At 42.3% G+C, this 15,482-nt stretch overlaps 2 long non-coding RNA genes across 2 annotated transcripts; both read left to right on the plus strand.

Annotated features, from left to right (window-relative positions):
- Positions 1–1,281, plus strand: LOC124252721. Its single transcript, XR_006892011.1, has 3 exons — positions 1–69; positions 232–300; positions 1,144–1,281. It is a non-coding gene; the product is annotated as an uncharacterized LOC124252721 (long non-coding RNA).
- Positions 1,282–3,792: 2,511 nt separating this feature from the next.
- LOC124252726 lies at positions 3,793–15,278 on the plus strand. Its single transcript, XR_006892015.1, has 4 exons — positions 3,793–3,980; positions 5,626–5,629; positions 10,229–10,233; positions 15,267–15,278. It is a non-coding gene; the product is annotated as an uncharacterized LOC124252726 (long non-coding RNA).
- Positions 15,279–15,482: the final 204 nt, after the last annotated feature.

Here is a 15,482-nt window from a genome sequence, read left to right on the forward strand (position 1 = left end):
CTTTTCAGAGCATCGATGAGAACGAAAACATCGTGAAGAGAGCCTCAGAAACCACACATTTCATGCTTGGTAAAGTCCAGTCACCTTTGTTCCTTTACTTTCTTCGTTCAGATAACTGAGTCCAGGTTTTAACACTAAAATGTTGGCCTGTGTGTTGGGTTTATTATTGACATTCACTACAAGATATGAAAATGTTGTTTTATCAAAGTGCTGGCAATGTTGATGTTGCAGGACTGATCAATGAATGCGATGTTCACCTGCTGAAACCAGACGCCTTGGACAAGTCGATGGTGCTGAAGTGTACGTTCATAATCTACCCATTTACCATCTATGCTTAAACTACAGACTCCGAACCTATTGTCACATCATGGAGGTGATTTGGGGGCGTGGCTACATTAGCCACCCAGTGTATTCTGTAGTAGAATGTTGTGGAACAACTGCTCGGCTAATGATCAACGTACAAAGTGTTTGTTTGTTTGTTGTTTAACGGCGCAATCGGCAATATTCCAGCTATATGGTGGCGGTCTGCAAATACTCGAGTCAGGACCAGACAATCCAGAGATGGACAGCATGAGCATCCATCTACACAATTGTAATACGATGTGGCAGCCAAGCGAGCCTGATCACCCGATTCTGTTAGTTTCCTCTTACCACAAGCATAGTTTGCTGAACACAAATTCTGATCCCGATGTCAATGCTGACTATATTTGGGATACAGCAATATTTGGGGTGACACCTGATTAGTGTTTGCTGGACTGGTCACGTACTGTACCTTCTTTCAGAATGTTACACTAAGTAGATACGATGTTTATGTGACAGGGCGTGAAATGATATACATATGACATTTTCGCTTTGTCAGCTTCCTGTGGCCATGTGGACGAGCCATCCGACTTCCAATCAAAAGGTCCATAGTTTGAATCCCATCACGGGATACGGTAGTTTTATGGCCTGTACATAACAATCAGTGATCAAAACTGACCTTCACGTTGTTGTGTATTTTATCATTTTGTTCTTAAGATTATCTTTCACTCGTTTGTTTGTTGTTTAACGTTGCATTCAGCAATATTCCAGATATGTGACGGCGGTTTGAAATTATTCAGACAACCCAGTGATTGACAACATGAGCATCTAATCCACGTTTAGGTATACATCTGAAGTATGACACAGATAAAATTAATCTTAACCGCACCCACAGCAACACAGAGGGGGACTTGATCAACAGCAAGTGTGACACCAGGTCTGCAGGGAAAGGGAGACTTACGAACTACTGTGGCACATGCAGCACTCCCCTTGGCTGATTGTCCCCAGTACTGGGAGACGGAGACCAGGGTCGGACTGGACAAAACACTCACAAGGAGCAATCTCATCCTGGAGGTTGGTGTCTGTGCTGAGGAAGAGATGGACGTGACTCACCTTGTAGCCCGTCGTCCCCATGCCTACTGTTTGACCTCCATGGTGGTGGGTATGATCACACCCAGATACGTATGTATTAACATGCCGGAGGAGAAGAAAGCTCCAGTTACAAGACACTGCCATGATGCCAAGTTACGGCACCGGCTGCAATGTCGTGAGTAGGAACACACAGAGATATGTACCAACGATATCATTTACAACCTTGATGGGAGTGCCATTTAAAAACAGTTTTGGGTCTTTGTGTGGTTTATATTTACGGCAGAAGTGTATGTAATTAGTTTTTGATTTAGAAAATTTAAAGCCGTTTTCAAGACACCATTTATGTATTTTATTTAAACACAACTGTAGTTGCCGTTCAATAGTATGCATATTCTTACTGCGACAAGAAATGTTAAAATCATCCACAAAAAGTGATCCGTCAATTGAATCATTTAAAACCTTGGATAAGCTGTTGATCTTAATGCTAAATAAAGTGACAGACGAAATACTTCCTTGTGGTACACCCTGATCCTGAATATAATGGTCTGACAGGGTTGAACCCACTCGGACTTGAAATTGCCTGTCTTTTAAAAACTGTGATATGAAAAGAGGCAAACGACCTCTCAAACCAAAATCATGTAAATCCTTCAAAATGCCATGCTTCCAGGTGGTATCGTATGCTTTCTCAAGATCAAAGAATATCGATACAGCATGTTGTTTATTAACGATAGCATTTTTTTACAAAGGATTCTAAACGTACCAAATGATCAATGGTACTACGATTTTTCCTGAAACCACATTGAATACTTGTTTTTAAGATTATTGGTTTCAAGATACCATGTTAATCTATTGTTTACCATTCGTTCCATGGTTTTACAAACACAACTCGTTAAAGAGATTGGTCTGTAGTTGGATGGATCAGTATGATCCCGGCCAGGCTTTGGAATAGGTACAAAAATGGCATTACGCCACGAAGTTGGGAATTCCCTGAAGTTCATATTTGATCAAAAAGTCCTAAAAGGATTTCTAAACATGATTCAGGCAAATGTTTCAAGAGCTGATAGTGGATATTATCAGCCCTTGTTGCTGTATCATGAGCTTGCTCAAGGGCAGTGTGGAGCTCATGTAATAAAAATAATTCATTGTCGTCTTCACCATTGTCTGAGTTAAAATTTATTCTCTTCTTCTCTTGTTGTTTCTGGAACTTTTGAAATTCTGGGACATAATTTGACGAAGAAGAGTGTTTGGCGAGAGTTTCACCAAGCTTATTGGCAATGTGAGACTTATCAGTTAATAAATGGTCACCATCCTTCAAATGGTTAACAGTAGATTTGGAACCTTTGCCCTTTATTCTTTGAATCATGTTCTACACCTTTGAAATAGGTGTGCGTGAAGTAATTTTGGAAACATAGTTCCTCCAAGACTGATGCTTAGTCTGTTTGAAGGTGCGTCGAGCCTTGGCATTTAAAATTTTAACTTTATCGAAGTTATGGACAGTAGGATGTTTGTGAAAAAACTTTTCAGCTTTCTTCCTACACTTTCTAGCCTGTTTACACTCATTAGAAAACCATGGTTTACGAATGTGTGGAATTGCAGAGGACTTCGGTATAGTTTGGTCAGCAATGTCATTGAGTATTTCAGAAAACGACTGTATAGGATCTTCACTGTTCCTGAAAAGGTCATGGTTTAAGTGCTCAACACACAGAGTCTTATGTAATGACCAAACAGCCTTGGCCAAGTTCCTTCTTGATAAAGGAAGATCAGCACCAGGGTCGATTGTTGTGACACAATAAGCAGCATGCCGCTATGTTGGCCCATGACACTAATCAGACGCAGTGAGACAGACGCACTATTTCTCTGCCACCTAGCTGACCGGTGCGTGTTGGGCTGAGAAACTATATTTCACTCAAAAGTCAGGACAGGGTCTTTCGAAGGCTTAAAAAATGTCACACCAGACATTAATGAGGGAAGTGATTCATGTAGTGGATAGAAAACAGGAGCAAATGCATCGGACACTAATCCAGCGTGACCAGTGTACTGCCCACAGTCCCTCCAGACTGACCGGGATATGACAAGTAAGACACCATATCTCACTAGAAGTTAAAAACAACGAGTTAAGAAAAACTGACGCTGAAACGCCACACTGGACATTGGCCATGAGAATGATTAATCTAGTGGACTTAGCTGGATCAACCTGCCAGATTGTTTGTGACCAGTATGACGTTTAAGAGAGGGGGGTACGCTGGTTAAAAAGCAGCCAAGCCCCACTCTCAAGACAGAACCCAACTGACTCTCACAGACGACGCTACTGCCAGCTGAGAGGGACTCTCTGCCTGCCTCTACCTATAGCTGTTTGGACCCTGCAGGGACCATGCTGACCAGACCAGCCCTGTGGACTCTGTGATGGGACTGTGTCTGAAATAAATACTTCAATTCCTTGCAAACCTTTTGTTGTCGCCTGTTTTACTTTGTTACAAGTAAAGGCGATGCTCAGGGTTCTTCAACTGGTGCCGTGACCCGGATCTCCATTGGAAACGAACTTTCGAGGAGGAAAAAGCTACGTGGAGACTGGCCCGACGAGAAAACGAGTGAGTAGACAAGGGTTTTGTTGTTAGTACTCTCCAATATTCAAAATGGCAAGCCAGGAGTTAGGCGAGTTTCTTCAAGTTTTGGCAAACCAAATTTCAGGACAGTTGTCCAGTTTATCATCAAAAATAGGGACACAAGGAATATCCTCGGTAGTTCAGAGTTTCGATGGAGACCCCAAAAGGTACAAGGAATGGATTAAGGCCATTGAAAAGTATTCGGTATTAACCAATTCAAATTCAAACCAAAAGAAAATGATAGCATACCAAACTAGCGCAGGGACCATCAGTGACTTTATACACAGGTTTATGAATGACCACAAGCAGGCAAGGTGGGAAGAATTGAAAGTAGAACTAGCAAGGTGGTTGGCAGAAATAACCGATCCACAACATGCTTTTATCTTACTCCGATCCCTCCGGCAAAAGCATGGTGAAAGCGTACAGCTATTTGCTCCTAAATTTAGCGGAGGAGGCATATGCAGGTTTAGGCCCGGATGGCAACAGTATGGCAGTAGAGAGGCAACTTGTGGGTTTCTTTATAGATGGGCTTGCTTTTCGACTACTTACAGAAGAAATTAATGAGGAAAACCCGCCAAATTTGGCGACAGCTGTCACCTCGGCCACACATGAACAAAACATTAGGGCTCGTTTCGAACTAAGGTTGGGAAGGTCAAGCGATAGGTCAGGTTGTAGACATAGAAGCCCAAATAACAGTAGGGAAAGGACATTCCTAAATGAACGAAGAGAGTAACCGATGGACATAGACCATCTGAGGCATAGGAGATGTTTTAAATGCAAATGGTACAGGGCATAGGGCTAGAGATTGTAACATTCAAACTAGTCAGAGTGGGCTGCAAACGAGACGGGGGATTCATGCAGTGGTAGGGACAGGCCGTCCCCATTCCCCAAAACCAATAGTGTGTTGGTCATGCAACCAACCAGGACATGTCAAAAGAGAGTGCCCGAACAGACGAAGAGTGACTTTTGCCAACCTCAATGATAGAACTTTAAACTAGAACCTCTTCTCCACAAAGAAGCCACTGGGGAAGAGGATGAAAGAAAATACTCAATTGACCTGGCAGGAAGACCAAATTCATGCAGTGTTAAAATTGGTAAACAAAAGGTTAGATGTTTAATAGATTCGGGAGCAGAGGTATCGATAATACATAGGAGAATATTTGAATTAATTAAGGGATTTTGCAAACTTGAAATGAAAAAGATTTCCCTGCAGGGAGTTAATGGTAATGCTCTGGAAGTAGATGGCAGCGTCAATCTGACTTTCAAACTTAGGGGTGTTACTCTCAATCACACGTTCTATGTAGTCCGGAACATGAACCGGAACATGATCCTTGGCCATGACTGGTTGACCAAGGAAGGTGTGAGGCTTTACTTTGATCTCGGTAGTTTAAGAATAGGCAAAACGTATGTCCCCTTGGAGGAGGACATTCACATTTCCTCTGTGGTAAGGTTGGCAGCAAACATAACCATAAAACCACAAAGCAAAAACGTTCTCAGAAGTAAAGTTAAGAATAGGGATGGCATGCAAGCTGATAGTGTGTATCAACTTGTCAGCTATTGATACTGGTTATTTGGCAAAAGAACCGGGTATCCTGGTTAGCAATTCCATTGTCAAGATAGATAAACACAGAAATGTCCCAGTCATGCTAGTAAATAATACCAACAAATCCATTAGATTAAGACGAGGTAGTGTTATGGGGAAATTGGAAAGCATTCCTTCAAAGAGCGTAATCAACATGTCAGACTTGCCGGACAATGACGAATGACAAGGACGTTGACATTAACGTGCCACCAGAACACAAGAGTAGTGTTTATGACGTTGTTAACTGTAACCGAGACCTTCTTGCAAACAATGACATCGACTTAGGGCATACAGACACAGTGAAGATGAAAATAGACACTGGCGATCACCCCCCGATTAGAATGAAGCCCTATAGAACGCCGTTAAACAAACGTCAGGTAGTTGATAAGGCAATTAATGAGATGCTTGAAGCTAAAATAATACAACGGTCGAGGTCACCATGGAGCTTCCCAATTGTAGTAGTTGATAAGAAAGACGGCAGCAAAAGATTTTGTATCGACTTCCGTGCATTGAACCGAATCAGCCGCCCGATTTCGACCCCGCTACCTCTGATCGATGACATCCTAACCCAATTAGGCGATTCTAAATACTTTACAACCCTGGACTTAAAGTCTGGATATTGGCAGGTGTTGATGGATGACAAGGACAAAGAGAAAACCGCATTTGCCTGCCATCGGGGACTTTTCGAGTTTTCAGTAATGCCACTTGGCTTATGCAACGCCCCGTCTGTCTTTACGGAACTAATGAATGTCGTTTTAGAGGACCTGGAGGCTTTTGCAATTGCCTACCTTGATGATGTCCTGATCTTCTCTAAAACCAAGGAAGAACATCTGAAACACATTCAATTGGTCTTTGATAGGATCCGGCGACATTCTTTAAAATTAAAACTGTCAAAATGCTCATTTATGCAAAAGGAAACCAACTATTTGGGGTTCATCATCAATCAGGATGGGATCAAGCCTGATGAGAAAAAGGTTGAGGCGATCCGCTCCATGGAGGCCCCTGCCTCGGTTCGAGAAGTCCGCAGCTTTGTTGGTATGTGTAGTTATTATAGGAGGTTTATACCAAACTTCTCAAAAATAGCTTAGCCAATTGTGAAACTGACCAAGAAGTATGCCCGATTTGCTTGGACAGAAGAATGTGAACAGGCCTTTCAGTTCCTGAAAAGGAGTCTCACTGTGGTACCCCTGCTGACGTATCCAGATCCAATCAGGCCATATGTACTTTACACTGATGCCAGTGATAGCTGCGTGGGTGCCTGCCTAGCACAACTACATTATGACGACAGCACATCTCCGGGAGTTGAGAAACCAATCCATTTCCTATCACACAAGTTGACAGATACTCAAACACGATGGTCAACGATTGAAAAAGAACCATATGCCATTCATTATGCCTTGCAAAAACTTGACCATTATCTGCATAATGCCAAATTCGTCATCCGAACGGACCATAGCCCGTCGTCCCCATGCCTACTGTTTGACCTCCATGGTGGTGAGTATGATCACACCCAGATACGTATGTATTAACATGCCGGAGGAGAAGAAAGCTCCAGTTACAAGACACTGCCATGATGCCAAGTTACGGCACCGGCTGCAATGTCGTGAGTAGGAACAAACAGAGATATGTACCAACGATATCTTTTACAACCTTGATGGGAGTGCCATTTAAAAACAGTTTTGGGTCTTTGTGTGGTTTATATTTACGGCAGAAGTGTATGTAATTAGTTTTTGATTTAGAAAATTTAAAGCCGTTTTCAAGACACCATTTATGTATTTTATTTAAACACAACTGTAGTTGCCGTTCAATAGTATGCATATTCTTACTGCGACAAGAAATGTTAAAATCATCCACAAAAGTGATCCGTCAATTGAATCATTTAAAACCTTGGATAAGCTGTTGATCTTAATGCTAAATAAAGTGACAGACGAAATACTTCCTTGTGGTACACCCTGATCCTGAATATAATGGTCTGACAGGGTTGAACCCACTCGGACTTGAAATTGCCTGTCTTTTAAAAACTGTGATATGAAAAGAGGCAAACGGCCTCTCAAACCAAAATCATGTAAATCCTTCAAAATGCCATGCTTCCAGGTGGTATCGTATGCTTTCTCAAGATCAAAGAATATCGATACAGCATGTTGTTTATTAACGATAGCATTTTTTTACAAAGGATTCTAAACGTACCAAATGATCATTGGTACTACGATTTTTCCTGAAACCACATTGAATACTTGATATAAGATTATTGGTTTCAAGATACCATGTTAATCTATTGTTTACCATTCGTTCCATGGTTTTACAAACACAACTCGTTAAAGAGATTGGTCTGTAGTTGGATGGATCAGTATGATCCCGGCCAGGCTTTGGAATAGGTACAACAATGGCATTACGCCACGAAGTTGGGAATTCCCTGAAGTTCATATTTGATCAAAAAGTCCTAAAAGGATTTCTAAACATGATTCAGGCAAATGTTTCAAGAGCTGATAGTGGATATTTTCAGCCCCTGTTGCTGTATCATGAGCTTGCTCAAGGGCAGTGTGGAGCTCATGTAATAAAAATAATTCATTGTCGTCTTCACCATTGTCTGAGTTAAAATTTATTCTCTTCTTCTCTTGATGTTTCTGGAACTTTTGAAATTCTGGGACATAATTTGATGAAGAAGAGTGTTTGGCGAGAGTTTCACCAAGCTTATTGGCAATGTGAGACTTATCAGTTAATAAATGGTCACCATCCTTCAAATGGTTAACAGTAGATTTGGAACCTTTGCCCTTTATTCTTTGAATCATGTTCTACACCTTTGAAATAGGTGTGCGTGAAGTAATTTTGGAAACATAGTTCCTCCAAGACTGATGCTTAGTCTGTTTGAAGGTGCGTCGAGCCTTGGCATTTAAAATTTTAACTTTATCGAAGTTATGGACAGTAGGATGTTTGCGAAAAAACTTTTCAGCTTTCTTCCTACACTTTCTAGCCTGTTTACACTCATTAGAAAACCATGGTTTACGAATGTGTGGAATTGCAGAGGACTTCGGTATAGTTTGGTCAGCAATGTCATTGAGTATTTCAGAAAACGACTGTATAGGATCTTCACTGTTCCTGAAAAGGTCATGGTTTAAGTGCTCAACACACAGAGTCTTATGTAATGACCAAACAGCCTTGGCCAAGTTCCTTCTTGATAAAGGAAGATCAGCACCAGGGTCGATTGTTGTAACACAATAAGCAGCATGCCGCTATGTTGGCCCATGACACTAATCAGACGCAGTGAGACAGACGCACTATTTCTCTGCCACCTAGCTGACCGGTGCGTGTTGGGCTGAGAAACTATATTTCACTCAAAAGTCAGGACAGGGTCTTTCGAAGGCTTAAAAAATGTCACACCAGACATTAATGAGGGAAGTGATTCATGTAGTGGATAGAAAACAGGAGCAAATGCATCGGACACTAATCCAGCGTGACCAGTGTACTGCCCACAGTCCCTCCAGACTGACCGGGATATGACAAGTAAGAGACCATATCTCACTAGAAGTTAAAAACAACGAGTTAAGAAAACTGACGCGAAACGCCACACTGGACATTGGCCATGAGAATGATTAATCTAGTGGACTTAGCTGGATCAACCTGCCAGATTGTTTGTGACCAGTATGACGTTTAAGAGAGGGGGGTACGCTGGTTAAAAAGCAGCCAAGCCCCACTCTCAAGACAGAACCCAACTGACTCTCACAGACGACGCTACTGCCAGCTGAGAGGGACTCTCTGCCTGCCTCTACCTATAGCTGTTTGAACCCTGCCGGGACCATGCTGACCAGACCAGCCCTGTGGACTCTGTGATGGGACTGTGTCTGAAATAAATACTTCAATTCCTTGCAAACCTTTTGTTGTCGCCTGTTTTACTTTGTTACAAGTAAAGGCGATGCTCAGGGTTCTTCAACTGGTGTCGTGACCCGGATCTCCATTGGAAACGAACTTTCGAGGAGGAAAAGGCTACGTGGAGACTGGCCCGACGAGAAAACGAGTGAGTAGACAAGGGTTTTGTTGTTAGTACTCTCCAATATTCAAAATGGCAAGCCAGGAGTTAGGCGAGTTTCTTCAAGGTTTGGCAAACCAAATTTCAGGACAGTTGTCCAGTTTATCATCAAAAATAGGGACACAAGGAATATCCTCGGTAGTTCAGAGTTTCGATGGAGACCCCAAAAGGTACAAGGAATGGATTAAGGCCATTGAAAAGTATTCGGTATTAACCAATTCAAATTCAAACCAAAAGAAAATGATAGCATACCAAACTAGCGCAGGGACCATCAGTGACTTTATACACAGGTTTATGAATGACCACAAGCAGGCAAGGTGGGAAGAATTGAAAGTAGAACTAGCAAGGTGGTTGGCAGAAATAACCGATCCACAACATGCTTTTATCTTACTCCGATCCCTCCGGCAAAAGCATGGTGAAAGCGTACAGCTATTTGCTCCTAAATTTAGCGGAGGAGGCATATGCAGGTTTAGGCCCGGATGGCAACAGTATGGCAGTAGAGAGGCAACTTGTGGGTTTCTTTATAGATGGGCTTGCTTTCGACTACTTACAGAAGAAATTAATGAGGGAAAACCCGCCAAATTTGGCGACAGCTGTCACCTCGGCCACACATGAACAAAACATTAGGGCTCGTTTCGAACTAAGGTTGGGAAGGTCAAGCGATAGGTCAGGTTGTAGACATAGAAGCCCAAATAACAGTAGGGAAAGGACATTCCTAAATGAACGAAGAGAGTAACCGATGGACATAGACCATCTGAGGCATAGGAGATGTTTTAAATGCAAATGGTACAGGGCATAGGGCTAGAGATTGTAACATTCAAACTAGTCAGAGTGGGCTGCAAACGAGACGGGGGATTCATGCAGTGGTAGGGACAGGCCGTCCCCATTCCCCAAAACCAATAGTGTGTTGGTCATGCAACCAACCAGGACATGTCAAAAGAGAGTGCCCGAACAGACGAAGAGTGACTTTTGCCAACCTCAATGATAGAACTTTAAACTAGAGACCTCTTCTCCACAAAGAAGCCACTGGGGAAGAGGATGAAAGAAAATACTCAATTGACCTGGCAGGAAGACCAAATTCATGCAGTGTTAAAATTGGTAAACAAAAGGTTAGATGTTTAATAGATTCGGGAGCAGAGGTATCGATAATACATAGGAGAATATTTGAATTAATTAAGGGATTTTGCAAACTTGAAATGAAAAAGATTTCCCTGCAGGGAGTTAATGGTAATGCTCTGGAAGTAGATGGCAGCGTCAATCTGACTTTCAAACTTAGGGGTGTTACTCTCAATCACACGTTCTATGTAGTCCGGAACATGAACCGGAACATGATCCTTGGCCATGACTGGTTGACCAAGGAAAGGTGTGAGGCTTTACTTTGATCTCGGTAGTTTAAGAATAGGCAAAACGTATGTCCCTTTGGAGGAGGACATTCACATTTCCTCTGTGGTAAGGTTGGCAGCAAACATAACCATAAAACCACAAAGCAAAAACGTTCTCAGAAGTAAAGTTAAGAATAGGGATGGCATGCAAGCTGATAGTGTGTATCAACTTGTCAGCTATTGATACTGGTTATTTGGCAAAAGAACCGGGTATCCTGGTTAGCAATTCCATTGTCAAGATAGATAAACACAGAAATGTCCCAGTCATGCTAGTAAATAATACCAACAAATCCATTAGATTAAAGACGAGGTAGTGTTATGGGGAAATTGGAAAGCATTCCTTCAAAGAGCGTAATCAACATGTCAGACTTGCGGACAATGACGAATGACAAGGACGTTGACATTAACGTGCCACCAGAACACAAGAGTAGTGTTTATGACGTTGTTAACTGTAACCGAGACCTTCTTGCAAAAACAATGACATCGACTTAGGGCATACAGACACAGTGAAGATGAAAATAGACACTGGCGATCACCCCCGATTAGAATGAAGCCCTATAGAACGCCGTTAAACAAACGTCAGGTAGTTGATAAGGCAATTAATGAGATGCTTGAAGCTAAAATAATACAACGGTCGAGGTCACCATGGAGCTTCCCAATTGTAGTAGTTGATAAGAAAGACGGCAGCAAAGATTTTGTATCGACTTCCGTGCATTGAACCGAATCAACCGCCCGATTTCGACCCCCGCTACCTCTGATCGATGACATCCCTAACCCAATTAGGCGATTCTAAATACTTTACAACCCTGGACTTAAAGTCTGGATATTGGCAGGTGTTGATGGATGACAAGGACAAAGAGAAACCGCATTTGCCTGCCATCGGGGACTTTTCGAGTTTTCAGTAATGCCACTTGGCTTATGCAACGCCCCGTCTGTCTTTACGGAACTAATGAATGTCGTTTTAGAGGACCTGGAGGCTTTTGCAATTGCCTACCTTGATGATGTCCTGATCTTCTCTAAAACCAAGGAAGAACATCTGAAACACATTCAATTGGTCTTTGATAGGATCCGGCGACATTCTTTAAAATTAAAACTGTCAAAATGCTCATTTATGCAAAAGGAAACCAACTATTCGGGGTTCATCATCAATCAGGATGGGATCAAGCCTGATGAGAAAAAGGTTGAGGCGATCCGCTCCATGGAGGCCCCTGCCTCGGTTCGAGAAGTCCGCAGCTTTGTTGGTATGTGTAGTTATTATAGGAGGTTTATACCAAACTTCTCAAAAATAGCTTAGCCAATTGTGAAACTGACCAAGAAGTATGCCCGATTTGCTTGGACAGAAGAATGTGAACAGGCCTTTCAGTTCCTGAAAAGGAGTCTCACTGTGGTACCCCTGCTGACGTATCCAGATCCAATCAGGCCATATGTACTTTACACTGATGCCAGTGATAGCTGCGTGGGTGCCTGCCTAGCACAACTACATTATGACGACAGCACATCTCCGGGAGTTGAGAAACCAATCCATTTCCTATCACACAAGTTGACAGATACTCAAACACGATGATCAACAATTGAAAAAGAAGCATATGCCATTCATTATGCCTTGCAAAAACTTGACCATTATCTGCATAATGCCAAATTCGTCATCCGATCGGACCATGAACCTCTGAAGTACCTGCTGGAGTCCCTGATGCAAAATAAGAAGGTACAACTTTGGGCACTTGGAGTTGCAGGCTACAACTGTGAGATTGAGTACATTGCAGGAACAACCAATACTTGTGCTGATCTCCTGTCAAGAGTACCGGTCAACCCGGGGGTTGATACCAATCCAGGGGAGGAAATTGTACTAGATGGCCCAAGCAATGCCCTTGAAATTAATGTCCTTGAATCAAGCACATTCTCAGCAAAGGAGTTTGCCAGCTGTGAACCTCAACAAAGCGAGACCCCCGACGTCCCCAAAACGTGCAGATTGGGACTGGACATGAGCTCAGAACAACTGAAGGACAGGAACATCCAAGACATTAAGATCAAGCTGGAAAAGGGTAGTGGAGACGAGTCATCATTGAGAAGGTTTCTACTGATAGGTGGGTTACTATATTTTATGAGTGACGCGGATGATGAACCAGCTCCAAGATTATATGTGCCTGAACATCTTCAACAAGATGTAGTGACGCAATACCATGATGAGAATGGGCTTATGGGAATTTACAAAACATTTTAGGCGATTAAGACCAAATATTATTGGCCGAACCTCTACGAAAAGCTGTATAGCTACATCACAAGGTGCATCACCTGTCAAGCTCGTATGATGAAAGCACAGAAGCCACCACTACAAGATACTGATATGCCACCCTACCCATTTGCCAAGGTGAGCATGGACCTTTCTGGCCCATACCCTACTTCCTTGTCTGGAAACAAGTATATCATTAGCTTTGTGGACCATTTCAGCGGTTGGCCCGAAGCATTTCCCGTCCCAGACAAAACAGCAGAAACCGTGGCCCACTTACTAATCGAGGAGATCTTTCCACGATTTGGTGCCCCACTTCAGATTGTCACTGACAATGGCACGGAAAACGTAAACAGGGTAGTTATGGAGACCCTGGAGGCACTCGGGATACATTATGTGAAAACCTCGTACTATCATCCACAGGCCAACAGCCGAGTTGAGCGATTCCATCGAACCCTACACGATGTACTCGCTAAGAAACTGGACGACAACTTGACCAGCTGGGACCTGTACCTTAACCAGACATTGGCGGCCATAAGGTTCAACATCTGCGAATCATCGAAATTCTCACCCTTCTTCCTGTTGTATAACCGAGATGTCGTGTTACCTATTGATAACCTACTCAAACCAAGAAGAAAGTACTGTGGAGAAGACGAACACAAGATCGGGTTACAACAGCAACATAAATCCTTCGTACTGATACATAGGAACATGAAGAAGGCTAAGCGCCGACAGAAAAAGTATGCTGACAGGAATAGGAAGCCAAACAAAATAAAGATAGGTGACCCAGTCTTCTACAGGCTCCACCAGAGAAAAAGCAAATTACAAAACAAGTGGAGGCCTTTTTACAGGGTCATAGATCAGACCTCTCCTGTCACCTATATAATCCGATGTCAGCTTGATGGATCAACCACAAAAGCCCATGCAGAGCACCTTAGAGTAGCTGAAATAGATGAATGGGACATCCCAAAAGATATCAGTGGCCGTCCTAAGAGAAAGACTGCCTACGTTGTTCCTCCCTCATCTGAATCAAGTTCAGAAAGTTCAGATGCTAAGACAGGGGATCCATTATGTAGAATTGCCAGATGATACCGCCAGGAAAGATCAGACTCTGAGGATGAGGATAACATCCCCCTGACTGAGGTCGTTAAAAGGTTAAGGAGCAGAAGGCGAGTACAGGAACAGCTGATAACTGAAGATAATGGCTCTGACCAAGGTTCTGATAATTCACAATCCTATCGCGAAGATGTAGTAAATGTCATTAGCTGCAACCCTGTCACAGCTAAAAGTGATGAAACAGATATAAAGCCTCGGCCTAGTAACCAAGTTAGGAAGTTACTAGAAGCAGTAGCCCAACTATTGTGAGGCTTCGCAATAGTGTGGACAGGTATGACCGCAATGTATATAATGTCAATGTTATATATATATACATAGATATACTTGTTTACTGGACGATTTCTTAAGACTGCTGACCTCAGTGCCTTTGTATATATGAAAGACTTATCTGACTGTTGATGACAGTTTTGCCTGATAATGAATATATGTAGAGGGATATATATCAATCTGTTATCCTCTGGTTTTCAGAAAACACTATGGGTGTCCTAATTCTTTTAGTATATGTGGGTTTAGCCAGTGGTGCCATGATGTTCGAAAACATCATATTTCAGAAGTTGAATGACGTAACGACCACCAGGTCTAAGTGGTTAGTCACCTTTGTTATAGACTTAAAACCTTACCAGTCGTATTTAACCAAATGCCAGACTGACATCAATGATGTGGCATTGATTATCCATAAGGTAATTAACAAGAACTATAGTGCTACTTATTCTGGAATAGAAAGCATGTTCGTGAAACTAGAGACAGGAGATAGATAACTTAAACATCACCTTGAATAATCTTTGTGAAAATTTCTTAGAATATCATCACCTGTCGAGGCCTAAAAGGTCGCTCTTTGTTGGTAAAGCATTAAGTTTCCTTTTTGGCACCGTTTCAGATGAAGACCTTGAAAGTATCAAAAGAAATGTACATAATTTAGCTACGAACCAAGCTCGTTTAGCACACGTAGTACAGGAAGGGTTAACTATTCTGAATGTATCCAGAGTCCAAATCGGAGAAAATAGACAAGCCATTAACGAAATCGTAGATAGCTTACAACAAATCGACAACACGATCCAGAATGTTACCGACCATTTCCAAGTACGCATTGATAACATGGAGTGGGCTGTAAAGACTTATTTACAAATAGAACTAGTAATAGAAGAACTAAGACAAA

Source organism: Haliotis rubra, unplaced genomic scaffold (assembly GCF_003918875.1).
Source record: "Haliotis rubra isolate DU_JTF1 unplaced genomic scaffold, ASM391887v1 Scf522, whole genome shotgun sequence".
Lineage (NCBI taxonomy): Eukaryota > Metazoa > Mollusca > Gastropoda > Lepetellida > Haliotidae > Haliotis > Haliotis rubra.